Raw genomic sequence first — 19,445 nt, forward strand, 5'->3', positions numbered from 1 at the left:
AAATAATCGATATGCCAGGTAAATCTGCTAGAAAATTGTATGGTTTGTACCTAGCATTAGGCCTGTACCCACCACACGATTTTCCAGTGACGGTCATTTCTACAATCTTGCGACATGGGTACAGGCAAGCGATCACGCGAACGACATTTAGTGGCGTGCACTAATAACAATCACAAAACTGTGCAAAGTACCGCAATTGCTTGACTTCCCGCTCGCGCCCTTCATGTAACATCGCAAAAAGGAAGAGGTATCGCTGCACGCTCGTGGTCAAGGAGGACGTCACTGGACCCTTCGGGCGGCGAGTACTCAGCTTTAGCACATCTGTAAATCAATCTCTGGCAAACTGTCATAAGCAAAACTATTGCAGGAGTTAAAAGGTGTTCATAAAGCTTTAGTAGACTTTTCATCGCCATTTTACCCTCCTGTACTCACAAACACACAGGTCATTGTCTTCAAGTACTCTTCAGTCATTAAGTGCTCATGCCATCCAATGCAGGGAGATAAGTGGGAATAGCCTATAGGAATGAGACTGAAGAGGAACCCCCTATTTCACAGCACTTTGTTTATGTCATGCTTGACTTAACCCAAAGTGGCAAAAGGTCAGAGGTGACACTGTGTGGCTAGAAGGTATTGTTTGTGGGAAGGCCAAATAAAAAAAACACAGCAGCCATGGCTGTAATCTTCACAAAGCTCTGTCACAACACTGGTCACATTAATGACAGGTCACAGATAAGGTGATTAAATACACATAGCTTATCTCTGAATTCCTGATTTATCTACATAAAGAATCTAGAACAGCCTACTCATTGTGAAGGTGAATAGGGTTCTGCTTACCACAAGAACTTCAAACAAACTCTACACAACAATGGTCATCAGACAGCGCAAAACATGGCAAAGAACTAACGATGGCAGGACTGTGGAGTCGACTCTGTACAAAAATAATTTTATGTTTATGCAACCACCGACTCAAAGTTCCCAAAAATTGCTCCACATTCCACAGCCCTGCTTAAAGTGGACCAGCAGAGGTTATGGAAAGTAAAGATTTGATACTTACCTGGGGCTTCCTTCCACCCCATAAACATGAGTCCCACGATGTCCTCCCGCGGTTTGCCATTCAGCCCCGTGAATATGCTCAGTTGCATCTAGTCTGGACACGCGCGGACCTCCTGCGCAGTAGACCCGGACTGACGCGACTGAGCATATTACCGGAGTTGATCGCGGCTGAACAGCAGACCGCGCAAGGACTGGGTGGGATTCGCACGTGTTTATGGGGCGGGAGGAAGCCCCGGGTAAGTATCAAATCGTTACTTTCCAGCGTCTCTGGTTTTAAGAGAATGATCACCAACAGATCCTTAATGGTGTTCAAGCATCTTGAACAAGCAACCTCACGGATCACTTCAGCAGATAATCGTTATGCCTGGTACCACCATGCAATTTACCGTCAGATAGACGGGTCGTATGGATTATTTCAAACAGGTATAATCTGATTTCGTATAGACGTGATCGGACCTGTCGGTAATAATGGATTCAACCTGACCCTGAACCAAAAGCAGTGTGTACAGAGCTTGATAGATATTTTTAAACGTGTCCATGAGGGCTATAGCACTTCCCCCTTCAGTCTGCTTCTGCAATGTCACATCCTACATCACTTAATTATATTGGTTTACAATCATTTGACATTTCGGGTTGCAGTCTCCTGCTCTCACATTGTTTGACATAGTCAGCACAAGGGTGGTGGAGTCAATTTGGGGCACCTGGAGTCTGAATCGGTGGTTTCACAAACTGAGGTTACGGAAGATTTTTGTACCGACTCCACAGCCTTGCTGGTGGTTCATTATGACCTGTCTGGACATTCTGTACTAGCATGTTCTGCTAGAAACCATCATTTAAAGAGAACTATCAGCTGGCCATACTGGGCTGTGATCACACCCTGTAAATGCCTAGCATTAGCTTAGCAGCAGCAGGGCACTCCACCACGGATCCCTGCTGGGCTATAGAATACATTTCTATTAGTCCTCATTCTAAATGCAACTTATTAGCCGGAACCAAGTCAATAAAAACTGAATACTGGATGTAGCCAATCTATTCTCATCAAACGCTGGTGAACATAAAATGTACCCTTTAGCAGAGGTCAGAGGTTAACTGGCCATTGTTGCTGGCCATGCTTTCTTATGCAGAAGGTTTGTTAAGAGAAAGTGTCCACAGAACGGACAATTGCTTAATTCAATGAGTTTGTGGAAAAACAGCTGGCAACTCATGTGTGGGTGCTCCAGTCCAGATGACCTCTGGCTGACTGCTCGCCAATGGGGGTGGTTAGGAGAAAGAGAACAGTTGTATCAAGTAATTGTATTCCAAGAATATAAACTGGCACAATCCACTCTTGGCTGTTCCCCGAAAAAAACATTCAAATACTCTGGGGGGTGATTTACAATAGCAAAAAAATAAAAATTCCTCAGTCATCACTACTCACTAGCAAATTCATGCACATTGGGCATTGCACAGGATAGAAAAACTAAGCATCGATACAAATAGGTACATCTAGTACTTGTCCAAAGAAATTGCCTGACATGCCTTTCCATTTTCCTGCTCAGCAAAGGTTTAAAGGAAAAAAAACAAAACCACTTATCTATGCAAATGAGCATGTAAAACAGAAAATTTGAATTTAACCTGATGTCCTGAAAAGTAAACAAAAGTCAAACCAATTTTATCTGGCTGAGGAAACCCTGCTGATAAGGTTTTAAGGGATACCCGAAGTGACATGTGACATGATGAGACAGACATGTGTCTGTACAGTGCCTAGCACACAAATAACTATGCTGTGCTCCTTTTTTTCTTTATCTGCCTGAAAGAGTTATGGCCCATACTCACGGGCTACAAATGTCGCCCGTGAGTATGAGGCGTTGCACGGGCGCGCACCCCGAACCGTCGCTGATGGCGCGGTCAATCGCCGCAACTCCGCCGCAACTGTCGCTAGTCCGCGTGAGTATGCGGACTAGCAACAGCAACATAATTGAAAATAGACGGCGCTTCCGGCGAGGGGGAGGAACGTCGGCGACCGCTTCTGTCGCACAGCTGATCCCTCTTCCGCGTGTGTACGCGGAGGGACCTGGCGACGAGCTGTCGCTGGCCTGTCGCGCACACACTCATGTGTGCTGGCGACAGGCCACTTATGTAGCCCGTGAGTATGGGCCATTAAATATCAGGTATGTAAGTGGCTGACTCAGTCCTGACTCAGACAGGAAGTTACTACAGTGTGACCCTCACTGATAAGAAATTCCAACAATAAAACACTAGCAGAAAATGGCTTCTGAGAGCAAGAAAGAGATAAAAAGGGGAATTTCTTATCAGTGAGGGTCATACTGTAGTCACTTCCTGTCTGAGTCAGGACTGAGTCAGCCACTTACATACCTGATATTTAACTTTTTCAGGCAGAGAGAGAAAAAAAAGGAACACAGCATAGTTATTTGTGTGCTAGGCACTGTACATACACATGTCTATCTCATCAGGTCACTTCGGGTATCCTTTAATGCTAAAATGTTCAAAAGGATAGTTTGTTTCGAATGCAGTCTTAAAAATTCAGCCAGTAAACAGAAAATAACGGTATGCGACTCAGTTCTCTTTTACAGATATTCTATTTGATATTACTACTACATACTCTTATCTCATTAAAGGACCTCTGTTGCGAAATCTTAAAATTTTAAATACAAATAAGAAGTATGTTTCTTCCACAGTAAAATGAGCCATAAGTTACCTTTCTCCTAAGTTGCCGTCACTCACAGTAAGTAGTAGAAATCTGACATTACCTACAGGTTTTGGACAAGCCCATCTTCTCATGGGGGGGGGTCTCAGGGTTTTCTTTATTTTCAAGAGCACTTAGTGAATGGTAGTCCAACTGCCAAAACAGTGTGCATCTTTTGTATAAATCTTTTTTACGGAATGTCTTTATAAAGAATAAGGCCATGCTGAGATATGAGCTGTGGAGTTAGAGTTGGAGTCGAGGAGTCTGAGTCGGATCCATATTGTGTACCTGGAGTCGGAGGTTTTATAAACTGAGGGGTCTAAGGCCTAGTGCGCACTGAGCAGTTTTACGTGCGATCCGCCGGCCGCATCCACATGTAAATACACTTGGCTAATGTATTTCAATGGGCTGGTGAACACCGGCGGTTTGAGGTTTGTAGCAAACCGCAAACGTGCCTCCTGCTGCACGTTTGCGGTTTGCAGAAGCGTTTCTGCCTCAAAGTACAGGAAAAACGCAAACCGCTCTGCAAAACGCTACATCAGAGCGGTTTGCCAGGCGTTTGTTACAGAAGCGGTTTAGTAACAGCTTTTACTGTAACATTATGTGTAATCTGCTGCAACAGTTTCTCCAAGTTTATTTTCTGTTCAGATATGCCTCAGTTCCCATTGTCATGCCAAACAGAAGAGGAAGCATGCTGATTTTGGCGGCAACATCTGAAGGCAAACACAACAGACAAGCAAAGGTAGAACAATATTTTAATCTGCTTCATCTAAATATACTGTACATATGAAGAGGCACATCATTTCAGTAATGTTCAAAGGTTTAGCACACACAAGACCGCTAACAAAGCCACCTGCTAACCACTACGCAACCGTGCTGCCCATATATTGCACCTTTCTCCTTGGCCTAATGTGGTAACTGCTTGCTGCAATGCTAAACTTGAAATCAAAACACACACTAATAAGTTAACCTGGTAAAAAAACCTCTGATGGCATTGTGTCAAAACCTTTAGACCAGTGAGCACACATAACTGGTAAGGAAAACACTGCGGCGTCACAAATCATCTCGCCAGTCGGTGTTTGTAAAACGGTGTTTTGATAGTTCAGGTTGGTGGGTTAGCAGCCAGACCATGTGTTTATTTTTTAAACCCAATATTTCCTCTTTACGCAGCTCTGCTTTAGGCCTGAGTGGGCTGACATAGCCTACTGGGCCCCAAGCAGCCAAGAGGATGTCACATGGATATCACATCTGAAACCAAACCTCTAAAGCCAACAAAAAAAAAAAAAAGAGAGAAATGCACTATTGACTAACCCCAGAGGATGGAGCTGGACAAGATCCGGCAGTCGGGCTTTCTAAGCTCTAGGTGACCACTTAATTTTTGACATGTAAAATTTCAACAGCAGAGCCAGAAATTTCTCAGCTTTTAAATGTTAGCTAGATAGAAACGAACTCACTGGCTCATATTATTCCATTCCAGTAGTATAACACACTTTCACCAGAAAATGATAAACAACATCTATCCATACAAAGAGGCTCGGTTATTCCGACACAGACGGGAGATCGGCTGATGCCAGATCAGTGTGCTTTCTGCTTGCTTGAGCATCAATGTTGAAACTAGGCCTAACTAATACAGTACTATACTCCACTCTATATACATCCTATGAAAGCTGTATTAAATGTTAACATACAGTTATTGAAAGTATACTAACCTTGGGGGAGCCATGGAACCCAGGCTTTACGCACAGCGAGCCCACAAACAGCCTTAGAAGTTCCCCTTCACCACTGTAAGTACTAACGTGATTTGTGTAGGTTGGTTGAGACGGCTGGTTAGTAGAGTTCCGGATAACTGGGATTCTAATGGATGTAACCTCCATGACATGCAAAATTATATACCAACTACTGTCACAATTATGCAGCTGCTCAAAAGTACAGGATATATGTATCCTTTCCTACCTGACAAAGCCCAAAAGAACAGGTGAAACACATAGCCTGCCATTACCAATGCCATCATCCAAGATGGCTGCCACTAGTGGACTTGACTTCTGCAGTTAGGTCACTGGATGTGCAGCCATGTTTCCAGGGGCATAACAAGATGATTTGCATATCCAGGCATGATGCATCATGGGAAACCACAGTTGGCATAAAGGACAACTGAAGTGTGAAAAAAAAATGGAGGCTGCCAGGGATGCTCTCAAATTCGAATTTGGATGAATTTCAAATAGGGTTATTGGAATTTCATCCTGCTAATTGCAGCAGCTGTGCGGGTGGCCGAGGGGGGGTTAATCTTACCCATCAGCCGTCTTCTTGCTCCATCCCTCGGCGCCTCCCACGATGCGTTCCATTGCGGCGTCACGTGACTATACACTTCCTCCTTCAACCCGGAAGGAGGAAGTATGTAATCACGTGACCGCCGGATTGGAACGCAGTGTGGGAGGCACCGAGGGACGGAGCAAGAAGACGCCTGATGGGTAAGATTAACCCCTCCTCGGCCACCCGCACAGCTGCTGCAATTAGCAGAATGAAGTTCGAATAACCCTAGTCAAATTTCATCCGAATTTGAGAGCATCCCTGGAGGCTACCATATTTCTTTCTAAACAATACCAGTTGCCTGACAGTCCTGCTGATCTGTTTGGCTGCAGTAGTGTCTGAACAACATCAGAAACAACCATGCAGCTAATCTTGTCAGATCTGACAAACTATGTCAGAAACACCTGATCTGCTGCATGCTTGTTCAGGGTCTATGGCTAAAAAGGATTATGCCTAATACACACAATGAGATTTTCTGGCAGATCTACTGCCAATTCGACTATTTCCAGCATGTCCGATCTGATTTTCCATAGAAGTAAGTGAAAAATCAATCGGAAATCAGATTGAACATGCTGGAAATAGTCGATCTGGCAGTAAGTCACCAGAAAATCTCATCGTGTGTATTAGGCATTAGCGGCAGAGGATCACCAGGACAGCCAAGCAGCTGGTATAGTTTAAAAGAAAATAAACATGGCAGCCTCCATACATCTCTCATTATAGTTATCCATTAAAACTGAATTATTGCAAATAACTTCTGTTTTAAGAAGGCAAAACAACATTTAGCATAGAGAAGTGGTCTCAAAAGAAAAGCTTATGCCAGAATCTGCTCAGAATACTTACTACCTGTGGAATTGTCAAATTACATTCAGAAGTAAGGAGGAGAAACACTCCCAGAATGATCAGATTCCAGGACACACCGCATCATAAAGTGCCCCTGATTTAGGGCGATGCGCCTGGCAGGTTACCAGGCATCCATGCTTCACTAATGGGTGGTGAGATCACCAACAATGACTGCCCAACAGTAAATAATGAAGGCAATAAACCAGGGCTCAATTTTCCTTAACCACTTGAGAACTGCAGTGTTAAACCCCGCTAAAGACCAGGCTCATTGCTAAAAATTGGCCACTGCAGCTTCAAGGCCAAGCTGCAGGGCCGCAAAACACAGCACATGAGTGATTCCCCCCCCCCCCCCCCCACCCTTTTCCCCCACCAACAGAGCTCTATGTTGTTGGGGTCTGATCGCTCCACAGTTGTTATTTTTTTTTATAAGTATTTTTAATAAATGTTGCTATTTTTTTTTTTATTTACCCTTTCCTGATCCCTCCCTCCCCCCACCAGCCAATCAGGGTGATCAGCTGTCATAGGCTTCAGCCTATGACAACCGATCACTCCCCAGTCTCAGGAGGGGACAGCCATGTCACACGGCTGTCCCCAGTACAGTGCTGCTGCTGATCGCAGCACTGTACATGTAAATAGATGGCGATGACGCCATCTAACAGTCTCCCGAGCGGCGATTGCCGCTCGGAGACTGAAGAGGGGGCAGAGCTCCGCACCCCGAGCAGGAGATGCAAATCAGAGCCCCAGGACCAGACGCCAATTGGCGTTAGGCGTTCCTGGGGCTGCCGCCGTGTCCACGCCCATTGGCATGGGGCGGTCTTTAGGTAGTTAAAGTACATACACACGTCTGATTTTCGCAGACGACCAGTCGTTCGGACGTCAAATCAGGCGTGTGTACAGTCTGTCGTTCAGCTGATAAGACTGGACTTGCGCGATCCACTCAAGTCCAGTCTTATCAGCTAAACGACAGACTGTACACACGCCCGATTTGACGTCCGACCGATCGGTAGTTTGCGAAAATCAGGTATGTACGAGCCTTTAGAGGGGAGTGAGTGTGTGTGAGTGTGTGTGTGTGTGCGCGTGCGAGCGTGTGAGAAGCGCATGCTGCACTGTGTGTATGTGCAAAGATTATTAAGGGCCTGAGCCCACTAACGCAGTTGTGCGCAGTTGTGTACGCTTTTCAGCAACACATCAATGTTACAGATGCTGATAAGCGGACACAATTGCGCACAACTGCGTTAGTGGGCTCAGGCCCTTAGTACCAGGTGCTTGAGAAAAATATGGGACAGAAGAGTCACCATACCTGTATCTGTCCGTCTGTGTATTTGGTTGCAAACAACTGAAATCTAATTGAAAATTATTTTTCTGTTAAAGAGACACTGTAGAGGCAAATAGTAAAATGCAGTAAATTATTCAGGATATCCACTTTTAGGCTTAGTTCACATTATAAATTTGCTAGTGAAATCACTGAGCGCTTTTTGAAGCAATTTTACCTGCTATTTTTTTTTTTAAGCGCTTTTGTGTTTGAGATTTGAGCTTTTCTGTTTGCAGACGATCAGTAAGTGAACGCTTTGACCTGGTAATGTATATCTTTAATGTAATTTATAATTAAAAGCGCTCACAAAATCGCTTTTCCAAGCACTTTTAAAGCACTTTGCGATTTTCCTCTACCTTGCATTGAAGCGCAAATGCTCAGTAAATGGTGCAGGACCCATGTTTGCTATTGAAAAGAAAGCTCAGCGCTCATGTGAGAGCGCTCACATTGAAATTCAGTACACGAGCGCTTCTAAAAGACATCCGAGGTGAAAAGAAGCTTATGAGATAAACAATTGCATTTATCCTCCCCTCTCCTAAAAATTACTTTTTAAGATTCCACAGTTCTATTTTAGATTTAAAATCTACTTTTAACATGTTTTACTGTTTCACATTGACACATTCATTTAAGTATGCCAGAGCTCAAATCTATGAACTAATGACCCCTTTTACCCCTTTCCCAGCTCTCAGAAGCAATTTACAGACAGGAAAGTGTTTTATGGCTGTAATTCCTTATCAAATCAAAAATAGCTTTATTGGCATGACCAAGCTTCAATACAGGGATTTCCAAAGCAGGGGGAATGGGGGACATGGGATGGGGGGGGGGGGGTTTACAGTTCATTTATGCTCCCTCTGTCTGTGGCATGCTGTGACATAGTGTGCAGCGATTGTCACTGTGGATTTCTCTTCTCCTAGTAGAATGCAGTGTTTTATCTCATCCTCTAATGTGTGAAAGTCTGGAAATAGTTCAGTTTCTTAAAGAAGGTTTCCTCCCTGGTTGCAGTATATTTGGGGCAGTGCAGCAGGAAGTGATTTTCGTCCGAGGGTCTTCTGCTCACAGTGTTGGCACAGTCTCTCCTCTCTAAGTTTGTATGCTTGTCTGTGTCTCCCAGACTTGATTTGGAGGTTGTGGGCACTCAGTCTGTAGACGTTCAGGATTTTCCTCTCGAGGGTTTTGGAGCTTTTCCAGGTATGGGGCTATCTTATATTCTCTCTGTAGGGACTGGTATATGGTTAGCTTTTGTGACTTTTTATTTCATTCCTCCATTTATATACATAGTCCTCTTGGCTGTGGTGGTGCTTTATCTGGGCTCTTGATGGGACCAGAGAGTTGACAACTTCTTTCAGGGCACATGGCTTTTCTTGGGCTTCATTGTGCAGCATGGCTTTGTAGTGGGGGCTTTGGAGTTGGGCCTGCTGCTCTGTAGGTGGGCCCGGTAGGACAACACTCTTCTGTATCTCAAGCAGTAGTGGGAATCTACCCAGCTCAGCTCGCATTGTTTGAGGTACTCCGATGGACCTGGAGGAGGTGTTTGCAGAATTCCAGGTGGAATATTTCTGGGGGGCTGGATTCCCATTTTGATGGATCTGGGTAGATGATGGGGCCCCATATCAGTGAGGGTTACAATATAGTCTGACCCGGTCAAAAACTGTCACTTGCAACACTTTCAGGCAGAGTAGAAAAAAGGAAAACAGCATACAGTAGTTATTTATAAACTTGGCACTGTACATACGTCTATCTCATCGTGTCACATGTCACCCCAGTTGTCCTTTAACCATCTTAGCGGTATGGACGAGCTCAGCTCGTCCATCACCGCCGATGGCTGCCGCTCAGGCCCTGCTGGGCCAATTTTGCTCAAATAAAGAGCAGCACACGCAGCCGGCACTTTGCCAGCCGCGTGTGCTGCCTGATCGCCGCAGCTCTGTGGCGATCCGCCGCGAGCAGCGGCGAAAGAGGGTCCCCCCAGCCGCCTGAGCCCTGCGCAGCCGGAACAAATAGTTCCGGACAGCGCTAAGGGCTGGATCGGAGGCGGCTGACGTCACTCCGCTCGTCGCCATGGCGACAGGAGAAGCCAAACACGGAAGGCTGCTCATTGCGGCCTTCCGTGTTACTTCTGGCTGCCGGAGGCGATCGGAAGAACGCCTCCGGAGCGCCATCTAGTGGGCTTTCATGCAGCCAAATTTCAGTTGGCTGCATGAAATAGTTTTTTTTTAATTTAAAAAAAACCCTCCCGCAGCCGCCCTGGCGATCTTAATAGAACGCCAGGGTGGTTAAAGAAATTCTAGCGCTTAAAAAAAAAAGCTCAAAGCGCTTATAGTGTGAACAAGCCCTTATGGTCCGGTTACTGGTTTCATCACCAGAAACACTATTTCTATATATTGCTGCATATTTGTAGTACAGTGCCACGGTATATGTTGGCGCTTTATAAATCAATTATTAATAATAAATAACAACAAGAACAATAAAGCATGCCCTCCTAGTGATGCTTAGCTTAGGCTGAATAAATATGCAGGATTTCAAACCCCAACTTGCTCAAATGAATGACAAATTTGCTAGAAGTGCCAGCTATCAATACAAATAAGAAAAACATCCAAATGGTACATGGTAAACATTGGCAGAGAAATGAGCCAAGCATGCATGTTACTAGGCCTGAACGATTTTAGGAAAAAATTGAATTGAGCGATTTCTGTCCGAAATTGCGATTTCGATTCGATTCACGATTTCCTTCAAATCAAGCTTAGTTCCCTTCTCTGTGCCTGTTTATTCCCCCTCTGTCTCTCCTTGTGCCCCCTTTGCCTCTTCATGCCTCCTCTGGGTCTCTCTCTTGCCCCTTTTGTGTCTCTGTGCCCGCTCTGTTTCTCTCTGTGCCTCCTCTGTCCCCCAAGCTGCAGCAGTTCTGGACATAGTTTCCAGCACGAGTCCAGCGATGCCAGTCCTACCACTTCGCCTCTGTTTTGCCGAGCACAAGAGCCGGCAGAGGGCGACAGAAGACGCAAGGTATATCAAACGCTGCGGGCCGCACGCACTGGGACTTTGGGAAAGTTTGAAGGCGCTTCTTCAAACTTCCCCATGTGGAAATGACATGATCGCGATATTCGCTGCTTTGACGATTCTGAAATTGTGACCTTGGTGATCACGATTTCGATTTAAATTCGATTTATCTTTCAGGCCTACATGTTACCCATAGCAACTAGTGACTGGCCAGCTGGGCCTGCAGCCACAGGTCACTCAGACTCCACCACAGCCAGGCCTCATCCACAGGGTTACATATCTGCCCTGAAGCCTCATGCAGGACTGCTGGGATGTGAAGAGTTTCCCTGTGTTCCATTACAAAAGGAGTCTGTTTTCCTATGGCCAAACAATGCTGCGGCCCGGCACATCAGTTTTCCATTATAAAGTGACATATTCCTGCTGCACTCCATTACTCACCAATCAGAAAACTCCATGTCACTTTGCCACTTACTTTATACGGGTGGGGAACCTAATGGCCGGATTGTGAAATCCATGAGGATTTAGGTCATCGCAAATGGAAAGATTTACTGTGAGCCACATAACACAGCACAGATGTAAGAAAGGACACACTAACTCTGGAAAATAAAAGCATATAAAAAGACACTAGCACTGATCTGAGACTCATACCAATATTTTCTTAAAGGTGCATACACACCTTTGATGCATGTCGCCTGTCGGGGGATCAGGACCCCCCCGGGCGACATATCTGTGCCGGGCTACACACAAGCGTGACGGCTATGTAGCTGATGTGCTGTGTTATGCTGGGGGGGGGGGGGGGGGTGACAAGCAGTGCATGGCGCCACACGGCAGGCAGGTGAGCGGCACAAACAATGGGATCAGGGTCGTTGGGGGTGAGGCAATCGGCCCAGTGGATCGACTGTGAGTGGAGGGTTGCTGGCTGCAGTATATAATATAGTATATAGAAATCTATTCTTTTCTCAAACGGATCCTCAGGGGGCTCTGGATGGCTGATATTGTGGTGAACCCCCTCCCACTGTGTGATGTCAGGTCCATGGTCCTGACAGTTTCGCGTCTGTGACCCTCAATGCATTGTGGGAAATAACAGCTGTTTCCAACTGCCAAAAAAGCAAGCTTCATCTAGTTTCACTGACATCACCTGCCAGCAGTAAAAATGTCACCATGTGATAAAAGTCAGAATGTAAATCAGGGAGAGGAAAGATTTTACAGTGGGCAAACACTGACTAAATTTACACATACTGTAATTATTGTAAAAATGAAGCACTTGCAATAAATGATAAAACCAATTAGGAAGGGAAAAATTAACAGGACCAATAATACACCAAAAATAATTTCCACAAGAAAAAAAATTTAAATCTGAAAAAAAAAAAAAAAAAAAAAAAAAGCCCCTAGTTTTTTGTGGACAATTTTAAAATTTTTAATACACAAATTGTGAATGAGCCCATTGAGTAATATGAACCGTCGCATCTGGTGCGATTCTGCATGCACAGAAAATAGTTGCGATCCCCTCAAGTGTGGACCCTACCTAAGGCCAACTGGGCAAGCTACGTCCACTCTATGCCAGATGATCGGCAACCATGTACAGTCATAGCTGATCCAATGTATTATGCACATGGTCCATCCGCTACCATTTCTGGGATCCATTGGTGGTCTCTCTCATCCATTTTCCATGTAGTGTCCACAAAAATAGTGTGATCCCACACACACTACGAAAGTGGCCCATACACTACAAGCGATATCCTATGCGATTCACTTTCACTAATCGATCTGAACAAAGTTATACTTCAACAAAAAAAATTATGTGAACAGTAGCCAATTCCTGTACGATTGACCAATATCTTCCATTCTGCTCGATCTATTTGACTTGCTCAGACATGGTCAATCACCCTGGAGCACTCTATTCAATAAAATTATCCAAGCGTTGGCCGATTGGGGGGTGCCGGCAGAAAATACTAGCTAGCATCTAAAGGACACATTATAACTAATAAATTAATTCTGGGGGTCCCAATCAGCAGCAAAACCTCTGCAGCAGCATGCCCGTATGTCAGTGTCGGGCATATCGCTAAGGGGGTTAATTCCGTTTCTACTATTCCCAAGTGACATGTTTACTTTAAGTCAGACAATAAAAAATAGTTATATAGTTCATACCGTTAAGTAGAGTAAATGCAGCTGGAAGTATGTTTTTAATAGTAATGTGCATCATCATTACCCCAGACAAGAGCTAATGCTTTGTGGCCAATGTGAAATGTACAGCTCTCCGACAAACGGTCCCAGCAGCATCGGTAGCCTCACTTAGTTCACATGGAGAAAAACAAAGCAAGGGATTCTGGGATGAGTCATCCTGAGATCATCAGGACCTTTCAAACTGCTAACAAGAGCATGATGCCAGATTTGGGCAGCTCAAAGCTAAAAGGGAACCCAAGCATGACTTTTTGTTAGATTAGCTAGTGAGCTATTACAGATCATAAAAAACACTGAAGCTAACAAATATTGACAACTTAAGGCCAAGGTTGGCCAAATCCCAGGTAGCCTGCCCTTCTTTAAGGGCCCGTTTCCACTAGGGCGGTTTCGACGGCGATTCGGCAGAGTTTCCCCGCACATCATTCGCACGGGGAAACTCTGCCATAGGGGATGACGGCGCCGCGGCGGAAACGCTTGCAAGAGTGATTCGCCCGGAACCCCCCGCAGATTTCGCCACGGAGGCTGTGAATCCCATAGCCGTGCATGGCACAGCTCATGGGATTCGCCTGCGATCCCGCCCACCGGCTCAGTGCGGTGTGCGTCTGCCAGACGCACGCCGCACTAGTGGAAACGGGCCCTAAGATTATAGCTGGTTCGTACATATAAGTCTCTTTAAGTTGGCAATAGATCTAGCGATGATGGGCAGATTTGACCAAGAGACAAATCTCTCTCTGATCGAATCACTATCAACAGGGCTGCCAGGCAACAGGCATTGTTTATACGGAAATAAATATGGCAGCCTCCATATCTCTCACCACAGGTTCCCTCTCCAAATACAGTAAATTATTCAGGAATGAGTTAGAATTCAGGAGCCATGTCTCAAATCTTTTCTCCTAAGTTGCTGTCACTTACAGTAAGTACAAGAAAACTGACATTACCTAGATTTTGGGCTAGTCTATCTCTCCATAGGGGATTCTCAGCATGGCCTTTATTCTTTATAAAGACACTCCCTGAAAAAGATTTACGGTATACAAAGATGCTGGCCAGCCTACCCGCTCACACTTTGTTTTGGCAGTTGGACGGAGCAACTGCCATTCACTAAGTGCAATTTGAAAATAAAGAAATACTTGGGATCCCCCCTTAAGTAGATGGGCTACCTCTACAACCTGTCGGTTCTGTCAGATTTCTACAACCTACTGTAAGTGACAGCAACGTTGTAGAAAAAAAAGTTTGCTTTCCTAAAACAGAAAGAATTTGCGATAAATTCAGATTGGAGTGAGCTTGAGATGTCTCCCAGAGCAACACTGCTGAATATATGCAAATTAACCATTGTAGACAAGACAAGACAAATAACATTTATATTGCGCTTTTCTCCTTGCGGACTCAAAGCGCCAGAGCAGCAGCCACTAGGGCGCGCTCTATTGGCAGTAGCAGTGTAAGGGAGACTTGCCAAAGGTCTCCTACTGAATTAGTGCTGGCTTACTGAACAGGCAGAGCCGAGATTCGAACCCAGGTCTCCTGTGTCAGAGTCAGAGCCCTTAACCATTACACCATCAGCCAACTGATTGTACCCTTAGAAGCTAAACACATCACACAGCTAACATCTCAGTAAGGGGGCATTTAGGACCATTGTAGTCCCTTACACACCCCAATGAGTTCTGGGTCACCATGAGCTTGCTGGTTAGTCTGTACCTCTCGGATTTACAAGCCCTACTCCATAGAGCCATATTAATCCATGCCATGCACTGATGAGGATCAAACAATCCAAAACAGTCTGTATGCATGTTGGACTATTATGGCTCTGTACAAACTAACAAGTTAACACATCATTGCATTCCAGCGGTTCTGGAGGTGTGTTTAGCTTCTAAGGGTAACCATGGTTAATTTGCATATATTCAGCAGTGATGCACTGGGAGACATCTCAAGCTCACTCCAAGCTGAATTATCGCAAATTCTGATTTAGGAAAGCAAACTTGTTTTTCTTAATTGGATGTTTACATATATAATATTTTATATTTCGCGACAGAGGTCCTTTAGGTATCTGGTTTTGTGTACCCGAGCTTCAGCATGGGTACACTTTAACAACTTGTGCAATAAAAAAAAATATTATATATATATATATATATATATATATATATATATATATATATATATATATATATATATATATATATATATATATATATATATATATATATATATATATATATATATATATATATATATATATATATATATATATATATATATATATCTATATCTATCTATCTATCATCTCAGACAGATTGCCTCATTTCAAAAGTGTGGCCTGGATGAAATTCAGTAGCCTGTGTTACACAATGAAAGCCGCATGTTCCACTTCTGCCACCGGGGTTACTCTTTATTACAATGTGAAACTTCTTGGAAAATGTTACATTTTATGAGCAATGAGCACATTGGAAACAAAGTACAAAACAGACAGAGAAACTGAAGAATTTCCTCCATGCTTTGCAAGTGCAACACGTAGTGCAGAACAATACTGGGACAGTTCTGAGCTGAAGGACACTGCTGTTCTCTCCAGGCAACTGGGTGGTCTCAGCTGCCCTGGGGTTCAATCACAGCTCTGATCCGCAATCCTATGAGATCATCCCAAATGCCATTATGGAACTTTCAAGTGCAAGTGCATAGCCAGCCGGCTGCAAGCCAGTCACACATGTCCTTCCCTGACACTTCAAACACTGGGTGTCATTCATTAGTCTTTATGATGTTACTGATGGCAGAAACAAATGCATAACTGCTGCTGTGCTGTTATCAAAGGACCACATGGGGCCTCTTTACTGCCCCTTGTGGACAAACTGAACAGCACAGTTGCAAGAGGAAGATGCCTCTATTAGATTGAGCATCCACTGCTTTGCTTTCTTCTAATTGTCATAATTCCTGTGGGAGGAATGAGACCAGGGGCACAGCAATAGGGGGTGCAGAGGTAGCGACTGCATCGGGGCCCTTGGGCCAGAGGGGCCCTCCCTCAACTGTAGTATTAGCTCTCTATTGGTCATGTGCTTATAATCACTTCTATAGATACTGTGAATAGTGGTAATCATTAACCGACTGTTACCCATTCCCTTCTTGCACCTCTGACACTGTAGTTGCCATTGGCAGGTTTTGGTGCACCGTATCAATTAGGCCTGAGCGATTTTAGGAAAAAATTGAATTGAGCGATTTCTGTCCGAAATTGCGATTTCGATTCACGATTTCCTTTAAATCAAGCTTTGTTCCCCCTCTGTGCCTGTTTGTCCCCCTGTCTCTCTTTGTGCCCCATTTGCCTCTTTATGCCTCCTCTGGGTCTCTCTCTTGCTCCCTTTGTGACTCTGTGTCCACTCTGTCTTTGTGCCCCCTCTGTGTCTCTCTGTGCCTCGTCCCCCAAGCTGCATCAGTTCTGGACATAGCTTCCAGCACGAGTCCAGCGATGCCCGTCTATCCACTTCTCCTCCTGCAGGCTCTAATGCATGGCATACTTCCTGTATGTCATGTGACATACAGGAACCTGGAGTTTTGACAAGCACTAAATGAGACCTCATTAGAATAAATATGAAATCACTACTGGACAACCTTTCATACAAAACACAACAAACCATAATAGTGTATAGAGCTATTGAAACATGGGCAAAGCGAGATTGTGCAAAAGTACAATGTTACAAAGTTTCTTTTAAGCTCAAAAAAGCATATTCTAATGGCCGACGAGAGTTTACAATGTCCATTCTTTCAAGCACCAAAAGGAAGACAGCACACAGCCTTCCTGTCCGGAGGAGCAAACCAGTGACTGTGTTTCTGATTGAAACATTGTTAGTTTGATCTGGGGTGCCGCAATCACTCATGGGGCATCCCACAAACAAAACAGGCATTATGCTGCCTCTTTTGATCCATCCAAAACCTTACCCCTGCCCCCACCCAAACAGGTAAGGCACCTACACCCCTCCCTATAGAGTAGTGCAGTGGAGCAGTGTAATATTTACCTGCCCCAAGGATGCGTTGTGTCTTTTGTTCCTGGCATTCACACAATCTGCTTCCAAACCTCCTTCTCCCGCTCGCACTACATATCTCAGGAGCCAGGAGGTATGCAACATAGAGCGTGTGGCTGACAGGAAGATCAGAGGAGACCCAAAGCAGCACTGGAGCAGGCAAATATTAAACTGCTACTCTGCAGAAGGTGGAAAAGCAGGCCCATCACAGTCAAGCCCCATACACACGCTCAACAGCGGTCTTTTATGCTATCAAATATTAGTATTTTGCTATTGTTCAAAAAGCTGATAAGAAGTCAATCTAACAGTTGGCAAAAGACCCTTTTTTGGGGAGTTTCAACTTCTTTCAAGAAAAAACAAAAAGTTTTACTCACCCGGGGCTCCTACCAGCCCCCAGCAGCTGTCCTGTGCCCTCGCAGTCTTGCTCGGATACTCCTGTCCCCCAACGGCAGCTACTTTCACTTTCGGCGACAGGCCTGGCTACGCGTCTGCTTTTTCGTGCTCCTGTCCACAACGGCGCCCTCTATGCTGCTATTGCGGTCAGGAACGCAAAGAAGCAGACCTGTGGCCAGGCCTGTCGCTGAAAGTGAAACTAGCTGGCGGCGTGGTACAGGAGGATCCGAGCGAGACTGCATGGGCACAGGATGGCTGCAGGGGGCTGATAGAAACCCCATGTGAGCAAAACTGGCGGGCATTTTGAACAGGGAATACCTCTCCGTGTTTACTTCCGAGATAGTGACAAAGATTGCCGCTAATCTCGGGGGGCTATAGAAGGGCAGTAGGGGGGGGAGAAAGCGGCGGTGTGGGGACACAGAGGCATGTCATGAGGCAGAGAACATGCCTCTGTGTCCCATCTGCCCACCTCGAGTTCTCTTCAAAGAGTACCTCTAGTATAAAAGAGAGCCTATCATGTCAGGCTCTGTCAGAATTTGGGGATGAAGGTGGGCGGGGGGGGGGTGTGGTCTCAGGCTTAATTACTTGCCTGATTGGCCTTAATTCGTTCAGTCAGGTGAGTGCTCTGCCCCTCTCAGAAATGCCACTGGGGCTTTTTGTTTTTTTTCCCACACTTCAGCCAAGGTTCTGCCCACCCCCATCTGCAATGCCGCAGCCCACCTCCAACTAAGCAGCCACAGCCTAATTGATGGCTGTTGAGTTGGGAGTGGCATCAGCAACACAGGCAGAGATTTCTGAAGAGCTTCGGAAGACTTTGGAAACATACTACAGCCGGTCAGGCAGGCAATTAACCCTGAGACCCACCCCATCCTGCATTATTAAAGTGTACCTAAACCAATGAGATGCACTTACCTGGGGCTTTGACCAGCCCCCCGCAGCTATCCTGTGCCAGTCCTCTAGAATCCTCCGTTCTCCTGCCGAGGCCAAGTTTCATTCTTCACCGACAGTCGGCGGGCCACTGCGGGGCCCTCGCCACGCGAAGTTTAGCTCGCTTTCCCGTCCGCAATAGCGTCCTGCACGTGCAGCCCCAGATAAACCAATGAGTTTCACTTATCTGGGGCTTCACGTGCAGGACGCTATTGCGGACGGGAATGCGAGCTAAACTTCGCGTGGCGAGGGCCGCGCAGTGGCCCGCCGACTGTCGGTGAAGAATGAAACTTGGCCTCGGCAGGAGAACGGAGGATTCTAGAGGACTGGCACAGGATAGCTGCGGGGGGCTGGTCAAAGCCCCAGGTAAGTGCATCTCATTGGTTTAGGTACACTTTAAGATGGGGCGGAGCCAGGTGCGTCTGACGTCATGGGTTTGGGAAGTACTTGCCGATCGGAGGTTTGCGGAGTGGACATGCCGGAGTGGAAACGGGACGCCGAGACCACACCAGGGAGAGTGACCACTGGGCTTTGTAACGCGAAACATCTATTTCATGTGAGTGCGCTGTATTACGCAGGAAAAGTGTCAGCCCGTGAGAGTTTGTTACGCTATGATTGTTTTTATTGTATTTTACATGGAATTGCTGGATTACATTTTGGAAAGTGGAATTGGATCATGAATTGTGGCTTTTTGAATGCTAGACCCACCTTGATCTGAGGTGGCTGCTATCCGGTGAGCTGCTAATGTATAGGGGCT

General features: G+C 45.5%; 1 protein-coding gene across 7 annotated transcripts in view; it reads right to left on the bottom strand.

Moving 5' to 3' along the window:
• The window catches only part of LHFPL2 (LHFPL tetraspan subfamily member 2), a 436,769-nt gene that overhangs the window by 145,792 nt on the left and 271,532 nt on the right, over positions 1-19,445 (bottom strand). For 2 of the 7 annotated variants that reach the window (XM_068249142.1, XM_068249126.1), the window contains exon 1: positions 14,309-14,376. The exons of 3 other annotated variants lie outside the window; for them this stretch is intronic. The gene's annotated coding sequence lies outside the window, so the exon portion shown is untranslated. Of the gene's footprint in view, positions 1-3,803; positions 3,863-14,308; positions 14,377-19,445 lie in introns of those variants that run through there. 2 more of the 7 variants (XM_068249188.1, XM_068249133.1) reach the window with 2 other exon arrangements.

The sequence above is a fragment of the Hyperolius riggenbachi genome, chromosome 1 (genome assembly GCF_040937935.1).
Source record: "Hyperolius riggenbachi isolate aHypRig1 chromosome 1, aHypRig1.pri, whole genome shotgun sequence".
NCBI lineage: Eukaryota > Metazoa > Chordata > Amphibia > Anura > Hyperoliidae > Hyperolius > Hyperolius riggenbachi.